Below are 23,013 nucleotides of genomic sequence, written 5' to 3'. Positions count from 1 at the left end.
AATGACATTAAAAATCTGTAGCCCAGTAGGATGTTTTCCACAAAAGAGGGAGTCCTATCAATTCCAACCATAAATTTTAAAAATGGGCCTTTCTAGAGCGAAGTTAATATCTAGTCTCCAAAATGTTTCCTCCTGTATCTCCCTGGGAATCAGCCTTTGAGAAATAAATGTAGTTCCCACTGGAATTGTGCCAGGCTGAGAAAGAATTCCTAAAGAGTGCAGCTACTTGGGAGAAGGTAATCAGGTGATGGAAATGGCTGCTTCTTATCTGACACACCTGGGCTCCTCCAGGGGTTTTCTGTTTAAAGCTGCTTAGGCTTCTCTTTGTTTGTCTTACATTATCTTTTCCTTAAAATGGAGAAAGCAATTGCTCCTAGGAGGTTAGGTCATTATGACTGAGGAAAAAGATCTCCTTGTTGTTATCCTAGGGGACAGAACAGAGAAGTCCAGGTGAGAGAGGCGCTGTTAACACCTAGTGCCACAGCTGCTGCACAGTAGGGACAGAAGCTTTTGCTATATCTTTCTTTCCTCCTCTTTTTTTGGCATAGTATTAATCTTTATTGACTGCTATGAAAGGAAGGAATTATAAATAGAAGACATTACAGCGCAGAACTTATTCTGTGCATATTGGCTTCAGCAGGTTGCTTTACGTTTTATATTTCTCTTTTTAGAAAATATACTTTTTTTAAACATGCTTTTACTGGTTAACATGAACTTGCAGTGTCACATCAAAATGCATCACAATGTAGTTGAGCATGATGGGAAAAGGTGCGGCACTGCGTGAGCTTCCCTGCGGTTTGCTACAACGTTCCAAGGGTGAAGCCTATCTTCTATTAATTTGACAGATTTTGTTTGTGTCTTTATTTTCCATTGGAGATTGCACCTAGATACTTTCTACTTACTAGCTACACCCAAAGCCCTATTTTATTTTACTTATTTTTTAATTTTGAAACACGGCCTCTCTTGAGGGCCTTGCCAAGTTCCTAAGGCTGGCCTTTAAGCTGTGATCCTCCTATCTCAGCCTCCCAAGCTCTGGGATAACAGGCATGCAATATCATACCAAGTTCATTTATTTATTTTTAAGTGATACATAGAAGCCATGCTCTGCTGGTCCGGCCCCTGGCCTGCAGCCCATTACACCTTCTACATCAGCAGCCCGAGACAACTGGAGGGAAGGCTGGGCTAGCAGCTCGGCCGGGCTCTATCAGTGGTAGCGGGGCTGGGAGCTAGGGCAAGGTTACATGGAGGATTGTGGTTTGGGGAACTCGCGGTTGGGGGGGGGGCAAAATGGGGTGAGCGAAGTCCGTGGCTACCGGATTTCCCGAGAGCCTTGGGTAGTTTTAAAGGATAGAAAACCTTTCAGTTGAGGTTTTGGTGTAAGCTGGCCCAGGATTGGTGTGTCCGACCTTTCTGTTTGTGCCCCAAACGTTTTCTGCCTCTCCAAGGCCTCCCCGCCTGACGCCCTTGGCCCACTCTCCTGCGCAGATCAAGAAACAGGAACATTTCTGACACCCCCCACACACACACACCCACACACACACCCTGCGGCCTCAGTCTCTTGGTTGGACTCTCCCTGGGTGTGTGCAAAGCTTGACTGGTTAGAGGTGGGGATGAGAAAACGAGTTGCCTGTGAATGTTTAAATTTTTTGCACATGGATTAGAGTTGGCCTCCCACCAAAACATCTGGGTTCTGTGTAAACCATTTTGTATATTAATCTGCCAGAGCCAGCCGGCAAAAGTACGGGTTCTGAAGAGAGGCGTGAGGATGAAGAATTCAACTCTAAGAATTTGACTCTCAAAATATTTAATTTATTCTAACGTGTTGGGGGCTGCCAGCCTACTATCTCTACTGGCCGACCCCTGCTTCTGGGTTAATATTTCCTACTGGTCAACAACTACACCTGGGTCAGTATTCTCTATTGCACTGATGCTGGGTTTGTTTTTCCAGAGGTATTTATACAGTTATAGGTCAGTCAACATCCTCGTGCTACCAGCACCAGAATACAATAAAGACCAAACCAAAGCACATATATTACAGATAGGTTAACCAGTACCCTCATGCCATCACCATCTGATCTTCTCCCAGACCTTTTACTCTGAACTTTCTATGACCCCAAACCTTGTTGATTCTGGGCGAAGGACAGTCAGCTGAGTCAGAAACATTAATCTAGGGGAAAGCCTTAATGGCTCCCCACATTTCTCCCCCATTAAATGGGTTGGGCAGTACAGAATAGTCCCTAAATTATGATTATGGCCTTTTCCCTCCATTTCTTCTCAGATAGAAATTAAGAAAACCTAAACTACTGTTGTTGTGGGTTTTTTTTTTTTTTCCTAGTGTGGTGGTCTGGTGGTCAGATGTTGGAAGGAAATAGGACAGAATATACTATCCGAGGTTTTATATCCATTCTGGGGTGCAGTGACTAACATTGAACTTTGATTCCTGTAACTCTCCTACATTGATAGTGTTAAGCTGGAGCTTTGCTTTGAAGGATAAAGCACAGCCTTTCAAATGGACATAAAAGAATCTGAAGACAGCAGTGTTTAACACAGCGCGGGATGGAAAACTCAGGCCTCTCACCAAGTTGTTGGCAAGCAAATCCAAAGAGGAGGTTTCCTCCTTGATCTCAGAAAATAACAAATGGGTCACACCACTCTTGATGGCTGCCAGGTATGGACATCTGGACATGGTGGAATTCCTCCTAGAGCAGTGCCGTGCGTCCATAGAAGTCGGGGGCTCCATCAATTTTGATGGTGAAACCATTGAGGGGCCCCACCTCTATGGGCTGCTTCAGCAGCAGGACATCTGAAGGTGGTCCAGTCTTTGTTAAATCATGGAGCATCTGTCAACAACACTACCCTAACCAATTCCACTCCTTTACGAGCTGCATGTTTTGATGGCCATTTGGAAATAGTGAAGTACCCTGTAGAACACAAAGCTGATTTGGAAGTGTCAAACCGGCATGGGCATGCATGCTTGATGGTTTTGTGTTACAAAGGACATAAAGAGAGTGCTCAGTATTTACTTGAAACGGGGACAGATGTTAATAGAAAAAGTGTTCACGTTAATACTGCCTTGCATGATTGTGCAGAATCTGGAAGCTTGGACATCATGAAGCTGCTTCTTATGTATTGTGCCAAGATGGAAAAGGATGCTTATGGAATGACTCCCCTTCTCTCAGCAAGTGTGACTGGTCACACAAATAGTGTGGATTTTCTGACAGCATGCACAGACCAGCGAGACAGAACGTATCAATGCACTAGAGCTTCTGGGAGCTACATTTGTAGACAAAAAAAGAGATCTTCTTGGGGCTTTTAGATACTTGAAAAAGGCAATGAACATGAGGTACAGTGAGAGAACTAACATAATTAGTAAACCAGTACCACAGACACTAATAATGGTTTACGATTATGCCAAGGAGGTAAATAGTGCAGAAGAGCTTGAAGGTCTTATTGCTAATCCCGATGAGATGAGGATGTAGGCACTATTAATTAGAGAGCGTATTCTTGGTCCTTCCCATCCTGATACCTCTTACTACATTAGATATAGAGGCGCTGTCTGTGCAGACCCTGGAAATTTCAAATGATGCATCAACCTATGGAAGGATGCTTTGGATATGCAGCAGAAAAATCTGGACCCCTTAAGCCCAATGACTGTCAGCAGTTTACTTACTCTCTTTTGCAGTTTTCTCCTTTATGCTACAGGATAGGGCTAAAGGCCTACTGGACACTGCTGTTACATTTGATGATCCTATGGGCATACTGTGTAAAAGCGTCCTTGAAATAGTGCGAGCTATCAAACAAACTCAGTGTCCAGCTGACCCATTACAATTAAATAAAGCTCTTTCCATTATTTTGCACTTAATTTGCTTGTTAGGAAAAGTTCCTTGTACTCTAGAAGAGGACCACTTCAAAAAGCAGACTACCGGTTTCTTAAGCTGCATTCAAGGGGAAAGAATAATATTTATATTAAATACTGAGAAAACAATCCTGTAACTTTGATGCTTCAGCCCTCTTCATCTGGCTGTGCACAAGAATACTACACGTGTGGGGAAATACCCTGTTTGTACATTTCCATCTCTGCAAGTTACTGCGATACTGATAGAATGTGGTGCTGATGTGAACGTCAGAGACTCTGATGACAACAGCCCCCTACATATTGCTGCTCTGAACAACCATCCCGATATCATGAATCATCTCCTCCTCCTCCTCCTCCTCCTCCTCCTCCTCCTCCTCCTCCTTCTTCTTCTTCTTCTTCTTCTTCTTCTTCTTCTTCTTCTTTTTCTTCTGCGGGTCTGGGAATGAACCCAGGGGGATTCAACCTCCGAGCTACACCCCTGCCCTATTTTTTATTCTTTATTTTTGAAACATGGTCTCACTGAGTTGCAGAGGGCCTCACTAAGTAGCTGAGGCTGTCTGCGAACCGCGATTCTCCGGTCTCAGCCTCCCAAATTCTGGGATTACAAGCTTCTTATTAAATCAGGTGCACATTTTGATGCCACAAACTTGCACAAACAAACTGCCAGTGACTTGCTGGATGAGAAGTAAATAGCTAAAAATTTGATCCAGCCCATAAATCATGCCACATTGCAGTGTCTGGCTGCTCGCGTCATCGTGAATCATAGAATATATTATAAAGGGCACATCCCAGAGAAGCTAGAGACCTTTGTTTTACTTCACTTCAAAATAGAGACTATTTTTGCACTGTTGAAGCAGGAAATGGTAACAGTTGTTTCATAAATGAGCACTGTTGTGTTAACACCAGCATTCATTTAGTTTGATATCATTGTGCTCTCATTGGCTAAAGCATTATAAGCATCAAAGTTACAGGACTGTTTTCTCAGTATTTAATATAAATATACTATGTAATATATTGTTTGTGAATTATTGAGAAATATATTGTCATATTCAAATTTCTAAAATTGTCCACCGCAACTTAATCCTTCCTAGTTTTGTTTGTTCTTGGGTGTTGGGACAGTTAACTGTTTTTCAGTGGTGTCTTTATACTTTATTGGTTTGCAAATTTATACAGTTGAAGGCTTTTTTCCTGCTGCTTCTCTAAGCTTCTCAGCATTTCCACTTTCTTTTTTCCTACCCATTTCTACTCTAGTTTTCCCTCTTATGGACCCACTCTAGGTCATACAAAGTACAAACCTTATGGACTTGTTACCATTTGCAGCTACCAGAAGTGCTTTATTTTCCCTCTGCACAGGCCTAAACTTGACTGTTGTATGTTAGCTTATTTTCTATGCAGTAGTTGGTCAACTTCAACTCAAAACACTGTTTTCTTAAGTTTCGTACAAGGTTCACTTTATGGAAGTTCTCTTGAAGCATGGCAGTCTTTAGAGATACAGGTGAGCTATCCAACTTAAACTTTTTTGTTTTTTTCCTTCCTTTCCTTCATGTCTGAGGTTTCTTTCTCTAATCCACCAAAATTTTTGTGTGCAAAATTTGGGAAACAAATCTATTCTAACTCATTAACCTAGTTGAAATTTAGGTCTGTCATCTTAATATATCATGCAGTCAAAGGAAGACTCTAAAGTGACCCACCTTTCATGCTGATCCAGCTTTGTCCTGCTTGGGCTGATGTTGCGATTAGGTGTGGACAATTTGCTTACATTTAACTTCAAAGTTTTATCACACCGCTTAACAAGTCACATTGGAATATTCAGTCGTTGACCTGCAAATCATTGTTAGTTAGGAAAGGAGATAAAGCATGTCAGTGGCATGATGCTTGCAGAGCCAGATCTAGACATCTAGAGCAATTAGGGTATTTTAGTACGCTATTTACTGCTGTAGTATCAAGGTCAGTAATAGTGTTCTTTCTTTCTTCAAGCTTATGATACTTTAAAGGTAACTTGCATGGATTACTTTGGCCTCAGTTATATGTCACCCTACTTAAACACAGAAGGATGCAGTGCTTCCTGTTCCCTTATGAAAGTTAACTCAGCCTTTCTTCCCTCCCTCCCTTTCTTCCTCCCATATCCTCCCCTGCTTTTTTTTTCTTTCATTCTTTCAGATTTGCTTATGCCACAAAAAGGGCTCTTTTAACTTAAATAAGTGAGAAGTGCTAAAAAAAAAAGATTCAGGTAATTATCATTCAGCACTTTGTTTTTATTCAGAATAAGATTTATGATGGCATATTTGCCCTGCAAATGTCTTAAATGAAATTATTCTGAATGAAAAGCTCTTTTGATTTGAGGAAAATTAAATTTACATGTGAATTTCAATAAACTGGGTCACTCTCTTGAATTCTGGTTTGATGTTTTATTCTGAAGGTTGATGTAATACTATTTAAAGAGTCATCATTGCAAACAGTCACATTAGGTTTATCTTCGTCTTTATTCAGTAAATGAATAAATGAAGAATAGTAATTAATTGTAATGAAGAATAGTAAATAAAAGGAATTAGAGTTGATTAAATAATTGAGGTTTGATTTTTAAAAAAGATTCTTGCTTGGCTTACTGGTTGTAAAATTTAACTTCAATTTGGAAAAAAATGGATTTAGTATTGTTGGGCATTCTCCAAACCTATGATGATGAGGTTTTACTGTCTTACTAGTATGGAAAAATTTAATGAAACATTTCAACTGCCATATATATGCTAAGAATCATTTGTGATTTAGACAGATATTCTACAAATACCAAACATAAATATTTTGAAAGCATCTGCCTCTAACTTTGTGGTATAAGATTATATGAGGGGGGGAGAGGAAAATCTCTAAAGCTCACAATGTACTTAAACATATCGAAGTCAATCACTAAGCCAAGCAAGGGAGGGAGGGACGGGGAGGGAATGGGGTGGGATTTGGGTAGGGGTTAAATCAGCGATGAGTACATGTTTGTACACACAAGTTTTTTACCCCAATAAGTTGTATGAATATAATGCACCAATTAAAAATAATAATAATAATAAAAAATGCAATTGGAAAAAAAAGAAATTAAAAAAAAAGATTATATGAATGAGCTGCTTTTTTAAAGAGAAAAATTTTCCAGTGTAGTAAATCTCCATTAGTTGATCTCAGTTTGGGAGTGAAAGATGACATTTGGGTTTTTAAGTGATTTATATTTCCCCTCTCTAGGGGGGACTGGGGTGGGGCTTACATATTCTTAGAGCAAGGCACATCTAACACTGCTTTAAAGATAAACTTGAATTGTGAGGCTCCAGAATAAAATAAGGATTTCTTTAGCATTTTTCCACCATTAAAATAGATAACTTAGAACTAGTTCTCAGCCTTGATAACTGCAATGCCTTATTTCAATTACAATACAATTCTCCCTTGTCTGCCCTTTGCACAAGTACCTGTGGGAGCTTTTAGAAAATCGGTTAATTTAATAGCTCAAAATTGTCCATGATTTTATTTTGGAGGAGTTTTTCATAAATATGACCTCAGATCCTGTTAGGGCCTTTGTCAGAAGTATTCTGAAAATTGTGAAACCAAATAAAATACAAGTCTTATATTTGTGTTATTTTTTAACCACAGATGAGCAAATTTAGTACTTAATGAGCTAATTGTACTCATTTGACTCAGACTAAACAATAGCATGGCGATGTTAGCTGCAATTGTTTAAGTTTTGGAATTGTTTAAGCTTTAATGATTACATTTCCACAAAAATGCTGTGGACTTCTCAAATTGTAGATGTCAAGCTGTTTTGATCATTTCTGCAAAAGGTCATTTTACTCAGTTACCGGTCTTTCTAAAGACAAATGGATTAGAGATTTTAAAATAGTCAATTTTCTTACTCTTAAATCTGACAAGCATCTGCCCAGAGAAGCAGTGCTAATTTGATGACCTTTATGATTTTGAAATTATGTGAGCATTCAATTGTAAGGTGACTACCTTAATCTAGTATTTTAGAGACCTCCATGAACTGAATTTGGAAAATTGTTTATTTGGAAAAGTAGCTCTTTAAATTATATTGCCCAGCAAAAATCCTAGACTGAATTTACAGGTATAATAAACCTTATAATTAATTTTCTAAGAATTAAAGATAAAGATACTCATACACTGTAACAGCAGCACTATTGCTTAAAATCCATCCTTTTTCTTTTTTTTTTTTTTGCGCCCTTGTATATCACTGAACAACTAGTTTTTCTCCCTTTGGTCAGTTAGCATTTGTGTATTTTTCAAAAAAAGTACTATATTCAGATGCCAGCCAATAAATTGTCACACAATGGAAAATGAAATGCCACAACATTCATTGTATGGTTTAATAAAAGTAAATTTGCACCAAAAATAAATAAATAAATAAATAAATAAATAATGTATAAAATTTTCATCTATTTATGGAGGATAGTATTAAAATTTGAATGATGTTGATAATATGTAATGATCATGTGAGGTAATTAGCATTTACATCTCCTATAATATCAATATTTACATGTGCTGGGAATCTTCAAACTCTTCCCCAGTAATTTTGAAATATAATTAATTATTGCAGCCTATCACCCCACTGTGACATACAATAACAGTGACAGTTCATACTTAAGCATATTTATTTATTTAAATGTATGTTAGATGCTGTAGAAATATAATCATTAGCATGTAAATATGTCAAATTAGTCCATTTAAAAGTTAAAATATTATAGACTAGCATGAATATTTTACAAGAAATACATATTTCTTATAGGAAAGAAGAGAGTGAGATAGGTGAAATTTTATATTAGATTTTCTGCTAAAAAGTTCTTATTCTCTCTACTTAAAATTTTGTAACATGTTTTCTAAACCAACTTTCCCATGCTGTCGGAGAGATGTCTTTATATTTGTGCATTCCAGATATAATTTGTATTTTTAAAAAGTTCACAAACTGCCGGGCATGGGGGCATGCTTGTAATCCCCGCACTCAGGAGGCAGAGACAGGAGGATCGCGCAGGTTCCAAGCCAGCCGTGCTGGCTTAAGAGATCCTGTTTCAAAAAAAAATTTATATATATACACACATATATATATATATATACATACGTATATACATATATATATGTGTATATATGTATATATATGTGTGTATATATATATGTCTGGGAGTGTAGCCCGGAGGTAGAAGGGTTTCCTGAAACCCTAGTACCACCAAAATAAATTAATAAATAATAATAATAAAGTTCATAAACTAATTTTCAGTAACTTTTTTTCTAAGGGTGAAAATAATTTATAAGCTAACATAGATATTGAATATTTAATGATATCAAGTTTGAGATTCCTTATAGAACACACTGCTAAACATAGGTGTCCAGAGCTAGTATGAAGGTCTGAGATAGAGACTACTGAACAGGACTACTAAGAAGCTGCCATCACAGCTATGAAGGCAACAATTTAATTTCTACTTACCCTAACTCCAACATAACCCTGCACACAGTTCCTGGAATGGCACGGACCCTTAATAGCACCTGCTTGACTGACAACTGATGAAAAGAACAAGTTCTGTGATAAACTTGTAGACAATTCCATCCCATCATGGGAAATCCTTCCCTTCTCTCAGTTTCAGCAGCACTTGCCACCTGGGCTACTCAGACACACGTATCTATCTCCTTCTGCTACGTCTCATCCTGCACACACACTAACTTACCAGCAGGCTTTTATGTTCACAGATTCTCTTACATATTATGTTCACAGTCCTCTTGCCTGTGATCCACACTAAAGAAAACACACAGACCCAATATTGCTGTGAGATCTCCCAAGATCCTTATGACCTACAAAGGAAAAATGGTCAAAGCAATTGCACTGGGATACTTAGAAGAGTTAATCACTATGCAAATCTCTTTGTCCATCACCTCAATAAATTCTCACAACAGCCCAGAGATATAGACATAATTCTTCTCTGTGAACATGTAAGAAGACCGAGGCTTAGAGAGGTAATATAACATCCTAAATATAGAAACCAAATATGATGGTGCTGGTCCCAGAATCCACCTAAGATCCTACCTGCTTTCTCTTAGACTTCTTCCCCTTAGAATGACACAAACTTCTCATGGTATTTCTGGATTGTGGCATTGGGATTTTAGAGGTTGCAGGCACTGCCTTCACTCCATTCTAAGAATTGCAGGGGTCTTTAGGAAACAGGCTCCAGCAAGCCCAGCATTCTTCTGTCTGTAAAGGAAGCTTTGCCTCTAAGGCTGTGTCTTCTGTGGCCACTATCTCACTTCATAAGATAGGTTATTTTAGCTAGGCATGGTGGTGCATGTTTGTATTCCCAGTGCTTAGGAGACTGGGAAAGGAAGATCTCAGGTTCAAGGCCAGCCTCAGCAAATTAGATATCCTCAGGAACTTAGTGAGACCTTGTTTAATTTTTTATAAAATGATGATATAGGCCTGGTGTAGCTCAGAAGTAGAATGTACCACAGTTAAATTCCTAGTAAATATCACACACACACACACACACACACACACACACACACACACAGAGTTTTTTTGTGATTTACACAGGATTACTTAGTAGCCTCCCAAAGAAATCCACTTACTTTGAGACTATTTGGTAACTAATAACATACCCTAACAATTTTTTTTTTAATTTGAAAGTTTAGGTCAAGCAATTGTTAATGAGCAGTTAATTGTAGCATATATTAAAATAAGTTGAAGAGGATGTAACTTTTAGCAGTTATCCCATTTTTATCTTTGCGGCATGACTATAAAAGATCAATTTAAGCTTCTTTTTATCAAATTAAAAAACAGACTTAAGTCAGGCATAGTTACATATTCCTATAATCTGAGTACTTGGGAGACTGAGACAGGAGGATCATTGGTTTGAGGCTAGCCTCAACAACTTAGTAAGGCTCTGTTTTAAAATAAAAAAGAGCTGGGAGTATAGCTCAGAAGTAGACCACCCCCAGGTTGAATCCTCTGTAGTAAAACAAAGTTACCCTGAGGCCAATAAGACAAATGTTGGATCTGAGTTTGCTCTTGACCTTAAGATCGATTCTCAGTTGTTATTATCAAATTTATCTTATCTTTCACACTCTTTCACTGACACTGCTCCAGAAAACTCTCGTAAGGTGCTTTTGAAAGAATTTAATTTCTGAATTCTTATTACCAGGCTGTGAAAGAGCTCCTGTGGTCCCCGAGAGAGACAGGCTGCTGCTGATTATACACTGAGTTTATGGCAGATCTGAGGCCAGAGCCGTTCATTTCATCCTGTAATCGCATTTTGGCAGCTTCATCTTGTCTCCCCAAGGCAAGCGCGGCAGAACCCTGAGTCTGAGCAGGTGCAGGACGTCAAAGGCCACCCACCGGGCTCCTCTCCAGCACCAGGCAGGATTTCACTGTGACAGTATCACTGTTGGGCTTGCAGACCCTCAGCTAAACTTTCCTTCCCTGGGAAAATCATAACTCATTGTGCTCAAACGTGTTGTCTGCTCCAAATTCCACCTCTAATCTGGGTGATAACCTGTATTTCCCTCCATTTTTCTAAAATAAGAAATATTTTGCAGTTAAGGAGGTCCTCTCATCTCTCCTTCAATATATCTGGGCATTATAAGTTCTCTGCTCTGCTCTGCTCTGATCTACTTTCTAGGAGTTTAGAATATCCTTTCCTTCCTATTATCCTTGGTTAAATAAAATAGTAACTATAAATACACACATTCACACACACACACACACACACACACATACACACAGAACAGGTCAATCTTAATTTCCCTATCCAAGAATCCTCATTAACTTACATCAATCTTCTTTTTGAATATAAAACAAAATGATATCTTACATATGATTTTGATCATGTTTTATATGATTTACATATAAAATAATCTTTTTGTCTGACTGTTTAACAATTGATCACTGACTGACATTATCAACATACCCATTCATTTTGTATATTACCTATATTCAGTTCTCATTCTGGACAAAACGGGACTGTATTTTTATGTCACTTTCTTCTTTTAACCTAGGACAAAGTAAGAAGCCGAATTAATTAAAAAAATATTTGGTCGAATCAGAGTATAATATTCTACAGACATGTTATTGATTTAAGGTGGAGTTAGGATCCCACATTCTTCCTACCAATGGTGTCTTTTTATTGAGTTCCCATTACTTAACATATGGTTGGCTGAGTACTTCTCCTGGGTTATTGTTATGTAACTGATTAAGGCTGGGAAGTTGTGGTTTCCATCTGTTCCATCTGGAGGAGACCTGGGCCCTGGAGAGGCTGAAACAAGGTTTTATTTCAGCTGCAATAGCTAGAATAGGAGACTTAGGATTCCAGAACTCTGGGGCGGTTGACTGGGTGCTTGTGAGCTGCTCATGAAACTTCCGTAGGTGCATCCATGTGCCCGAGTGTCTGTGTGCCTGCACACTGGATTGTTTCAGTCCAATTTTTATACAAAATCAGAACACAAGAGGCACCCAGGCAGGGCACAGAGTTACCTAAGGCAAAATGGCGTCCTTGAGGACAGGCTTAGCTATGTTTCACACAACAGGGGCGTTCACCAGAGGGAGACAAGGAAGCCTGGCATACACTGTGCTTTGATGGCCTCCACAGTTATATGATCTGATACTTGGAATGATATGACAGTATTAATATATTCACCATCATTTTATATTTAAGTAAATCTGAGACCCAGAAAGGTTAAGTAACTTTCCCAGGTATCTGATCTCAAAATCAATAATCCTTAGTAATTTTAGCCAATCCTCATTTGAATATAAAGTATTTATCACCTGGCTCTGTGTCAGTTGATCACAGACCTGTGATAGTGTTAGAGTCAGGCTTTGATTTTGGGAAGTCTGAGGCCAGAACTTAATTTCTTAACTCCTGTTTCATACAGTTTCCCAGGGCTTGGTTGATACTGCAACTCCCTCCCACACAGCACTAACAGAATAAGTGGGTTTTGTTGTTGAAAACTATGGCAACTGCTAACAATGTTGACTGATGAGATGCCAATGAGGAAAGCTGTTCCCACCTCAAGACCAGGAAAGTGAACTGTCTCTAAATGTGGGATTTCTAACACAGTTTAGATCCTGCAAACCTACCTTGAAAGGGGAAAAAATCATGAGGACCTTAAAGTAATTTGAAGTCAGATTTTAAGTATAAAGGTGTTCATCTAGACACATAGAAAACAGATGTGGAAAGATATTTACTAAAAAAATTTTAAATAGAAAACTGATTTTTTTTTCTACCTACAAAGTCTGAAAATTATTTTGTATTATAACAACTTACAGATTGCAATGTGCAAATATTTAATAAGGGGCCTCAACAGAGTCTTATTTTCCATGGAAGGTACTTCCTGATCATAATTGGCTAGTTGGTAAATTTTCCCCAGAGTGTGCCTACAACATATTTGTTATCTCTAATAGAAACGCCACTTGGACTTTTTTCACAGGTAGGAAGAGGCAGCCCCACTGAAAGAGGCAAGAAAGGTTGTTCTATGGAGGGTGAAATACACTTTTACAATGCATGATTCTCCAATTTTAATTCTTTAGGATAGGTCTTTAGGTTGGAGATACAAGACTACAGGACTCAGACCCCACAGGTTGGGGATGGGGCCTAAGAATCTCGGGTTGTAAGAGGCATCCACGTGAATCTGATAAGTAACCTGGTTTCGATTCCTTGCTTTCAGCCACGTGCACATCAATCCAGCTTAACTCAGCAGACTTGCGTGAGGCTTTTCAGTGTATAAATAGGACCAACTAGCTAGGATCCCTGGAGTAGAAGTCTCTCTCCTTTCTCCTGGTGGGGCTTCTAACTTACTGTGGGCTTTGAAGGTATCTCCTCTCCCTTTATTATAAAAGTGTAAATGTTGGGTTGCATGGTCCTGATGGTCTTTCTAGTACTAAAATGCTTTGATAGGAAAAAAACACTTTGGAAGACAAAAAAATAGATATTTCAACCACTTTTGGGGTCTCCCTCTCTTCTCCCAACTTCTTTGTAAGAACCAGAAGCCACATATGGCATCAGTCCTCTGCTTTTAAAGGGTTCCCGAGTCAGGGCACATATTGTAAAGAAGCAAAAACTATTTTTAATGGGTTTCCTTTCTAAGTTTATGTCATAGTGACAAGGTACCTTTTAGAGGAAGGAGGAAATGAACAGAGTTTTGTACCAAAAAAAAATAAGATAAAGCAATGTTTGAAAAGCTGCAAGGGTCTATTGTGAATTCTGAAGACAGCCACTCTGAATCAACGTTGCTAAGAACTCTTAGACTTTGGGAGGATTCTTTGGCCTGTTTTCCATCTTTTGTGATCTTTGAAACATTACAATTCTGTCCTAAAAAGCAAAAGCAAGTTAAATGTGAGAAGGGGTGAAACAGAAGGAGAAAGGAAATTGAAGAAAATGTTTTTTCAGACAAATTCTCAGAAATTGATAAGGGTGTTGACGGCAGAGTTTGTGGTATTTCCTTAAGTATGTTTTGTAACAAGGCCTTACTAAGTAGCTGAGGCTGTCTTAGAACCCGAGATCCTCCTAGCTCGGCCTCCAATACTGGGATTATAAGCATGCACCAATTCCCGAGCTCCTCAAGTATTTCTAAACAAGTATTTATACAAATCCATTACATGGCCCATGGACACAAGTTTCTATAAGTCCAGTCTCCAAACAAAACCATAATAAACTTGTTAAACTTAATTATCAACATGCCCTCCTAATTGATAAAAGCCTTCCAAAACTTTTATCAATTACCTAACTGTGGTGTGGAAAGCAAGGTATCACGTAGAACTGTTGAAGTTATCAACTAGGTAATTACAAAATGCTGGTATTGCCTCTAACATCATAGTCCTTACAGATACATGTAGCAATTAGTAGAAATTACAGTAGTTTTTCTTATGGCAAAAAGAACCCTTGATATTTTTTTTCTATTCTGACAAAAATTTTTAAGGACAAACATTTGATAAAGGGATGCAAATATATTTTCTAAAGTCATAGTAATTTATTTTGTAAGATAGTAGCAGGTGAGAAATTTTAAACAGACTGGGGTCTGTGATTTTGGCAGAGGTGTGGAGAAGGGGTATTTATTACATCAGACAGGTTTCTTTTGGTGTTGGAGATTAAATCTAAGGGATTTTGACCTCTTGGCTGTAACCTTAGCTTTATTTTAAATTTTAAGCAGTGATGGGCTTAAAACTTTGATTCTCATACAGGAATTAAGGTAGTAAAATGATTATATTCTTCCAGAGTTTTTAATAGGTATACGGCTGATTTTTGAGTGAATAATAAGTCAGTAATCCTGGGATAGCTTTAAACTTCAGCTGGAAGTATTTTTTTTCTAAAATTAAGGCCTTTCAACCAACTAATTATCATCTGAAACGCTAATATGAATTTTGAACATTCAAGTTTCTGCTGTAGAACAGTAGTGGCCATGGAATTAAGACTTAAAGGCTGAGTGAGTGCTTGGTGGGTGTGGAGGGGGTAGACAATGTCTCTAGGTTCTAATGTTAACTCTACAATTAATATTATGTAACTATCCAAATATCATGCATTATAACCTACTTTTCTTGAGTGGAAAGTAGGTGTTATCAGGTGCGCTATGTAGTGATCAAAATGCACTAAAATACATAAAGAAAATAACATTGTAGACTAAGCGTCCAATTTCTAAATGCTACTTAGGTAACTGCCCTGTTGTCTCTGCCTCAAACTCACATTTGGCTGCTCTGATGTCAGAGCTGAGGCGTGTGCACTGAAGATGTGCCAGCTGCTTTGTTAACATATATATATATACTTGGTTCACATAATCAAACACATAAGCATAGTTCTTCTAAGGAAAATCATTTTCCCAATTATTTGATTCACCAATTTCCGGTGAAACTCTTATTCTCCTTACCTTAGTGGTCCCACTTCTGCCGAGACACGATCTCATTAAATACTATTCCTTTAACACCTCTAAGAATTTAATTGCATTTGTTGTTTAGGGCAGCTACTCCTTGAATTATTGATAATATGGAAATCGGGAGCTCTGGAATACTCCTAATATCCCAGTATTTGGGAGCGTGAGAAAGCAAGATCAGAAGTATAAGGTGAGCCTCAGCAACTTTAGCAAGATCCCATTTCAAAATAAAAATTGAGTGTAGCTTGGAGGCGAAACACCTGGGTCTGAGCCCCAGCAGCAACAACAAAGTGAAATGATCAGGAGGGATTTTGCAAAATGGAAAGTGCTTTCTACATAGAGATCCCTTTTCTAAACATAGCTCACTCAGCGTGGAGGAACATAGACTCAGGAATCCTTTTTTGTCTTATTTCAAGAATGTTACTGATGAACTGCAATTATAAATATAGTAAAATTCAAAGTCCTGATTCTTCTATATATGCCCACGTCGCTCGTTTCCCTCTGCTCTCCCCCTCAACCTATGTTAGTTACTTTCATATATAGTAAAATTCAAAGTCCTGATTCTTCTATATATGCCCACGTCGCTCGTTTCCCTCTGCTCTCCCCCTCAACCTATGTTAGTTATTTCATATATAAACATAACATTACTTGATCTGTTTCTTTCCTAATCCTTTTCCCCCTTCCCTCCCCCCACCCTACCAATTCTACTATTCTATTTTTTTCTACAAAGGGACACATATGGATTTTTACTTGCATCTCCTTACTTGTCAACGTAGACCCCTCTTTTGCTTATAAGATACTGTATGGCCAACCTTTGTGTAGGATATGCAAAATCCACCTGTGGCCCAGTTTAGATCCTCTAGCCATCTGATAGGAACTTTTATAAATTTGAAACTGTGATTGGAAGCCGAGTGAGAATGCATATCCTTCTGCTATATCAAAATGGTGTTAGCAGAAAAGGAAATCCTCTAGTAGTCAAGAAGACTCAGTTACAAATACAAGCAATTGTGATCACAGAACTGTAATTTCAAGAAGATCTATTACTGAGGAAGTGCTCTCTATTTCTGGATCAATTTAAGAAAGCCCACCGTCAAAGGAGTCTGAGAACTTTTATGAATTGATGCAAAAATCAGAATAATACCCTCAAAAATACTCTTTTAGAAATAACTTCAACATATTTTCAAACTCAGACCTTGAAATACTAATACCACATTTTAGACATGTAACGGTTGCGGCATTTACTTACCAGGTCACTTTTGTTTCCCAGAGTGTACTTGGCAAGTTTAGGTTAATGTTGCTGGAGGCATAGAGGGAATTGGCGCTTTTAAGGACTATTTTTCAAATAACTTTTTATTTGGCGTATTGGACATGATAGTGAGCTTTATAGCAGTGCATTTATATGTGCAGATCCCATTATTTGGTCTGTTATATCTTTCTTGTTACATTTCCTCTTTTCCTCGCATTCTTTTTCTGTGCACGATCACAGTGATGCATTCTTTGCAAATGGCACTGCGTGGTCTGCTTGCTTTCCCAGACCTCCCCTTTTCCTTTCTTCCTCCTTCCCTCTAGTCCTCATTTTACACTTGTACTATAGCCTAATTTCCATGAGAACCTCTTTCTTTCCTTTAAAGCTACAGCTTTTGTCTAGACTTTCTCATGATTCAATCGTGTTGAATCATTTTAGAAGTTGGTTTTTCCCAAGTTCTTCAATCCATTGATTTATGATCTTTCATAGCAGTTTCTTACGGTTTCAAATTTCTGAGCATCATGTCATCTTTTGTCCTTTTATTCTAAATGCACCCTATCTTCCTTAGTTTAGTTTAGCATCTGTCAAATGTTACTCTTTCTAATGCATCAGCTCTAGTATTTTTCTATCATTTTACTATTTCATTTATATATACCTCAATATTTTCTTTTAATGTTGAGCTTAGTTTGTAAGGTATGTTTGTGAGATTCTTTGCAAAGTATTTACATCTATAATCTTTGTTCCTAGTACTGAGTTTGCTTTATCTCTGACTTTGCAGCAAGTATCTCACCAGGTATCTTGTGGTTTTTGGTCTAATGCTAGTTCTAATTTCCCCTTTGACTTATTTTTACGCATTAGTTATTTAAGTGCTCTTTAATTTCACATAATTAAAAAAACTTACCACTTTTCCTCTTATTTTTTATTCCATTGCGGTAGGTATTTTAAGTATTCATTAATTTTTAATACTTTTTGTACTGGCTAATAAACTTTGAGGCATTCAACCTCTGAGCTACACCCCCAACCCTTTCTATATTTTTGTTTCAAAACAGTCTTACTATTACTAGGTTGCTGAGGCCATTCTTGAGCCTGTTACCTTCCTGTCTCAGTTCCCCAAGTACTAGGGTGACACATGCCATGATTTTTATACAAAATTTTTATTGAAAATAAATGATATACATTTAAACTGTATTTGGTGCCTTCTCCCCCACCCCCATTTTTCCTCCCCCCTCCCACCAATGACTGTCCAGGGTAACCATGCCATATTCATACTTTTACACATATTCAGATGGAGACTCTCATTAATCAAGTTCAGCCTCCTTCCTCTCTTAGTTTTCCATTCAAACTTTGCTGAGATTTCCTTTCCATTACCTGGAGTCCCTCTGGTATCCCTTATGTTCCCTAGTTTGGGCATATTAGAGGAAACATGTCCCTTCTCCTGTGCTTGGCTGATCTCACTTAACATAATGCTCTCCAGGACTTTCTATCTTCTTGCAAATGACATAATTTTTTTTGTTCTTTATAGCTGAATAGAATTCCATTGTGTGTATTTCCCATAATTTTGCAATCTATTCATCTGTTGTTGGGGACCTGGGTTGGTTCCATATGATGCACATGCCATGATTTTTAGACTTTTGTAACCATGTGGTCTGTCTTAGAGAGTATTCTGTATATACTTAAGAAGACGGCATTCTGAGGTCATTAGGCAGACTGTTCTGTTAATGTCAGGTGCACTCAGTTTAGAGTGCTGGTCAAGTCCTGCATATTGATCTTCTGTCTGGATATTCTACTCCCTATTGACAGTGGAGTTTTAAAATCTACCTTTTTTGCATTGCTGTCTCCTCCTTTCAGTTTTGTCAATGTTTGTTTCATATACTTGAATATTTTAATACTGAGTCCATATGTTTATAGTTTTTAATGTTTTTGGTGATTTACTTTTTATCATTGTGTAATTCTTTGTGTTCTGATAATTTTTGCCTTAAATACTATTTTGTCTGATACAAGTATAGCCACTCATTTCCTTAAGCTCATTATTTGCATAGAATTTTCTATCCTTTCAATTTCCACCAACAGTATGTCCTTTACAAGGATCATGTAGTTGAGCTCCTGTGTGTGTGTGTGTGTGTGTGTGTGTGTGTGTGTGTATGAGAGAGAGATCAACCATTCTGATTGTAGAAATGTAATCCGCTTATATCTAAACTATTTGAGAATAACTTATTAGTTTGCTAATTTTGTTTTCTTTTTGCCCCTCTGTTTTCTGTAGCCTTATATTTTTTATTTTATTTGTATATATATATTTTTTCAGGTATTTTCTTTGTGATTATGTTGGGCTTTCATAAAACAAATGTTTCAAGCAAGTAACAACTCTACCTTAACTGTATATACTTTATTCTTCCCACCTACTTTGTTATTAATGCCACATATTTCATATTATATATTTTTGTACTAGTTAAATATGTCTTTTATTCTTGGAATTAATAGTAACTTATACACTAGTATCACAATATACCAGTATTCTATATTTCCTTTTGTTTTGTTGTACTGGTGATTGAAGTCAGGGTATTCTACCTCCAAACTACACCTCCAGCCTTAATATTTTCTTTGGAAACAGTCTTGTTAAATTGTTAAGGGCCTCCAATTTGCTGATACTGGCCTTGAACCTGTGATCTGCCCATCTAAGCCTTTTTATTTATTTATTTTTTGTGGTACTGGGGTTCCTGGAGGCCCTTCTACCTCCGGGCTATGCTCCGAGACCTATCTTATACTTTTTAAAATTTGGAAACAGGGTCTCTTAAGACAAGCGTGGGGATTACAAGCATGTGTCACCATGCTTGGCTGTCTAAACCTTCTAAATAGTGGGTTACAGGCATGTGCTGTATGTCCAGTTTTAATCATTTTTGACAGTTTTGTTTTACAGGATATTCATGGTTTGCAGGAATTTTTTTGTTATGCTTTCAATATAGTTCTGCTGAAATATGGCTTGTGATGTTTTGCTGTTCTAAAGATATTTCTCTCTACATCTGAGTTGCTTTTCTTATTTTCAAAATTCTGTCTTAAACTTTTCATAACTTAATACTGTATATTAGTATAGACTTTTTAAAATAAATTCTTATTTTCTTCCACAGATTTAGTAGTATTTTTAATTTTTTTCAAATGTGCAACTTTTTTTTTATTGGTGGTACTGGGGTTCCTGGAAACCCTTCTACTTCTGGGCTACACTCCCAGTACCTATTTTTATACTTTTTTATTTCAGAACAGGGTCTCTTAAGCCTGCGCAGCTGGGGGATTACAAGCATGCGCCACCACTCCCGGCTTTTTACATATGTTATTGGTGCATTGTAGTTATACACCTTAATGGAGTACAAGGTGGTGGAGGCATACTGCACACATCACCCAATTAGCCCTTGCTCAATTCCTGCCCCATTTCCTTCCCTTTTCACCTTTCATGTTTGGCTTAGTGATTGACTTTGCTATGTTTGTTAAGTACATCATGAACAAGAGAGGATTTCCCTCTTCTTCCCTCCCATACCCTATTTGATCATCTACAGTATCTTCTTCTTTGTCTAGAGTTCTGCCTAGGACCCATTTTCTCCCTAGCTTTCACATATTAGGGAGAACATCTGATTTCTTCTTTTTTGTGACTGACTAATCTCGCTTAGCATAATGTCAAGTTCTATCCCTTTCCCTGTAAATGATGTAATTGTGTTTTTCTTTATGGTGGAGTAAAATTCCATTGTATATATATCCCATAGTTTTGTAATCCATTCATCTGTTGGAAATATTGGTTGGTTCCATATTTTGGCAATTGTGAATTTTGATTTGTGCAGCTATGAACATAGATACACATGCATTAATTTGGTAGTTCTTAAATTCATTTGGAACAACAAAAAAACCAGAATAGCCAAAGTAGTTCTCAGCAACAAAGAAGCATGCAGTAGGCATCAAAATAACTGACTTTAAACTGTACTATAAAGCCATAGTAATAAAAAACAGCATGGTACTGGCACAAAAACAGATACATAGACCCATGGAGCAGAAGACTCAGAAACAAATCTGCACACTTACAGCCAAATGATTTTTGACAAAAGAGTCAAAAACACACACTGGAAAAAAAGATAACCTGTCCAACAATTGGTTTTGGTAAAACTGTTTAAGTGTATGCAGAAAACTGGAAATAAACTCTGCTTTCTGATCCTTCACAAGAGTCAATTCAAGATGGATCAAAACTTGGAAAGTAGACCAGAGACCTTGGGCTCCTTTAAGAGGGCATAAGTCCAACACTGCAACATATAGGCATGGGTAAACCTTTCTCAACGATACCACAAAGGAACAAAAAACGAAATGGCAGATCAATATATGGGATTGCATTAAACTAAAGAGCTTCTGTACAGCAAAGGAAACTATTAAGAACCTCAACCAAGAGCCAAGAGAATGGGAGAATAATTTTTGCCACTTATTTCTCCAATAAAGGGCTAATATCTAGACTATACAGTGAGCTCAAACTCAGTACTAAAAAAAAACCTAATCAAATAATGGGCAAGTAAACTAAATAGGCATTTAATGAAAGAAACTCAAATAGTTGATAAGTGCATAACTACCCTGAGATTCCACCTAACACGAACTAGAATGGCAATTATTCAGAACACAAACAACAAATGCTGGAGAGGATGTAGATAAATGGGAACTCTAATACATTGTTGGTGGGACTGCAAACTAGTGCAACCACTTTGGAAAACAGTATGGAAGATCCTCAGAAGAATGAAAATGAACTTACCATAGGATCCTTTTCTCTTTTATTCTTAGAGTTCTATAATGCAGAGCCAGACAGGGTGGCATATGCCTGTAATCCCAGTACATGGGGAATTTAAACAGGAGATTCAAAGGCTCTAGACCCACCTCAGCAACTTAGATTCTCAGCAACCTAGCAAGACCTTATTTTGAGACAAAAAATAAGAAGTGCCCTGATATAGCTCAGAGATAAAATGCCCCTTGGTTTGATGCCCAATATAACTCCCACTCAGAAAAAGAATTCAATTAAATGATGCACATATTAGAACCCTGATTGTATTCCATAAGTTCCCTGTTTTCTTCACCCTTATTTTTATGCCTGGACTAAATTTCATATGATGTGAGGTTTTTTTTTGCATTTGTTCAGATTCTTTCTTTTGCTTCAACAAATTTGTTGAGCCCTGTTGGTGAAATTTTTCATTCAGTTAATGTATTGTTGAATTTAAATTTCTTTTTGTTGATATTCCTATTGTCCATGCATTTTTTAACTCATTGTGCATTTTTATGATAAATTTCATTTCTCATCAGATAATTGAAATACCTTGGTTTCTGGAAACCTTAATTTATTTGATAGGTCCACATTTCTTTACTCAATCCTCCTGGTTATAGATTTTCAAAGACTTCTTTAACATTCTTTCTGCATATAAGTCTTTTCAGACTTATGCATATAAATTATGATTTAGGACAATTTGCAGAGAAAATGGAAAAGCTGAGTTTGCAAACACTGAACTATGTTTAAAAGGTGCTGTGTTAGATCAATACTATATACAAGTATTAGACTCATAATATTTAATGTTAAAACTTTAGTATATAGTATGTTACTTTAACAAGGAGAGTAGTTAGATTAGTTAAGTTATACTAGTTATGTTAGTTATACTAGTTACCTCTTAAAGTAGTTACATTAGTTATGCTAGGTACCTTTATAAGGTAGGTACATTAGTTATCTTTTAACTCAGTTACAATAGTTATGTTACTGACTTACATTGGTTACATTATTAAAGTAGTAATTAACTCCTTAAAGAGTTAAGTGAACATGGCAAAACAGGATAAACTGATGACTGCTTCTCTTTGGAATCCATATTCCTTTTAGAGGAAACAGATATGCAGGGACCAAATGCATTGAATGGAATGGACTGAGAGCACCTTAGAAGTACCTAGTATGAACAAAATTATCCAAGAGTAGAGAAGTAGAGAAGACATTGTCCTTGCCTTTAAGAGGCTTAAAAGCCATTCTGTAATGTGACAT

The 23,013-nt window shown here is 37.4% G+C and overlaps 1 pseudogene across 1 annotated transcript in view; it reads left to right on the top strand.

The window, feature by feature from the left end:
• The first annotated feature begins 1,241 nt into the window (after nucleotides 1-1,241).
• LOC308262453 (protein fem-1 homolog C-like) overlaps nucleotides 1,242-23,013 on the top strand; it is an 82,496-nt pseudogene continuing 60,724 nt past the window's right edge. Inside the window, exons 1-4 of the transcript in view lie at nucleotides 1,242-1,334; nucleotides 2,523-3,964; nucleotides 4,008-4,191; nucleotides 4,465-4,719. The product of the transcript in view is annotated as a protein fem-1 homolog C-like (transcript). The remainder of the gene's footprint in view (nucleotides 1,335-2,522; nucleotides 3,965-4,007; nucleotides 4,192-4,464; nucleotides 4,720-23,013) is intronic.

Source organism: Muscardinus avellanarius, assembly GCF_963383645.1.
Source record: "Muscardinus avellanarius genome assembly, chromosome: 4".
Taxonomy (NCBI): Eukaryota; Metazoa; Chordata; class Mammalia; order Rodentia; family Gliridae; genus Muscardinus; species Muscardinus avellanarius.
This window is presented reverse-complemented; position numbering and strand designations above follow the sequence as displayed.